Source organism: Triturus cristatus, chromosome 5_2, assembly GCF_964204655.1.
Source record: "Triturus cristatus chromosome 5_2, aTriCri1.1, whole genome shotgun sequence".
NCBI lineage: Eukaryota > Metazoa > Chordata > Amphibia > Caudata > Salamandridae > Triturus > Triturus cristatus.
Genome location: NC_140588.1, coordinates 1,115,910,712 through 1,115,911,964, shown reverse-complemented (window position 1 = coordinate 1,115,911,964; position 1,253 = coordinate 1,115,910,712).

Sequence of the window (1,253 nt, the reverse complement as noted above, 5' to 3'; positions counted from 1 at the left end):
GAACAGATTCCGACAAAAATGCGCAAAGAACTTAGGCCTACCAAATGAACCAATACCAAAACAAAGATTATCTTAACAAGAGCAACCAATGACAATACAAACGTATCCAGAGGGCAAAACGAGAGCAACAAAGCACAACCAGACTGAGCGCAACCCACTTAATACTTAACTGAAATGTCGAAGACGTCACCAAGGAGAACCCGTTTACGTCTCGCCGTACTAAGGTCTGCACCTCGGGTCCAAGACAGGGCGACAGTCAAGGCAGCGGTCCTCTGTAGCCGTCTAGGAACGGGAACCCTCGTGGAAGAGATCGTTGGGCCACTTTTACGACATACAGGGATCGATGAAGCGGGGTACCTCCCTTCGGAATCTTCACAAGAAGCTCCTTGAAATCTTCAGGCTTTGGACCGGTACCGGATGACGTCTCCCCACGTTGGGTGCCAATTTGAGGTTCTGGACTTTTAAGAGTCCAGAGGTGCCAGGGGAACAACACCCAAAGACCCCTGAGTTCCTTCCTGTCTTGGTGCACAAATCAACAGAGACACGGGCTTCTCGATGGTGGCGTCAGAGACCAAGGTTTATTTACTGCAGGGACACAGAAATCATAGGAACCACACAAAGGCAGAATCTACGAGACTGTTCGATTTGCAAGAAATGGGTTGCTCCTTAAATACACGAAATATGTCTTTAGGCAACATTACACAAATATTTCTCATGCCCAACCCGGTATCCCAAACAGACAATAAACATACATCAAACAATAATTAGTCGTAGGTTTTCGGTATTCGATCATGTCTCCTTGTCAGTTTTCCATTCTTTGCCCGATCCTCCCCATCATAAAAATCGTAACCTCCCCATTGTAAAAGCCCAGAAGGAGAGGAGCAGACCAGGTGCAAGGGATAGAAAAATAGGATAAGAGGTGTTTATGGATCGTAAACGGGCATGGCTACCGTCTTTGGCCTCTCAATCTGGACAATGGACACGAGAACCAGTATAGCAGGATTGGCCTCAGGCAGGGGAGGCAGCTTGATTCTGCCTAGTCACGCAGCGTCAGCTTTCTCGGGGTTTGAGCTTACGTGTCCTTAACAAGGTGATTCTGCCGGGGTCATCGCTCATACATTGACTATGTGAGGGCAAGAAACAAAATGGATGCCGTATCTAAAATGGATGCCATGATTTAGCAACAGAATACCCTAGTTCTCAGTGAATTCATTCTCGTTGCGCAGCGAAAACACTGTCATGTATATAATGGA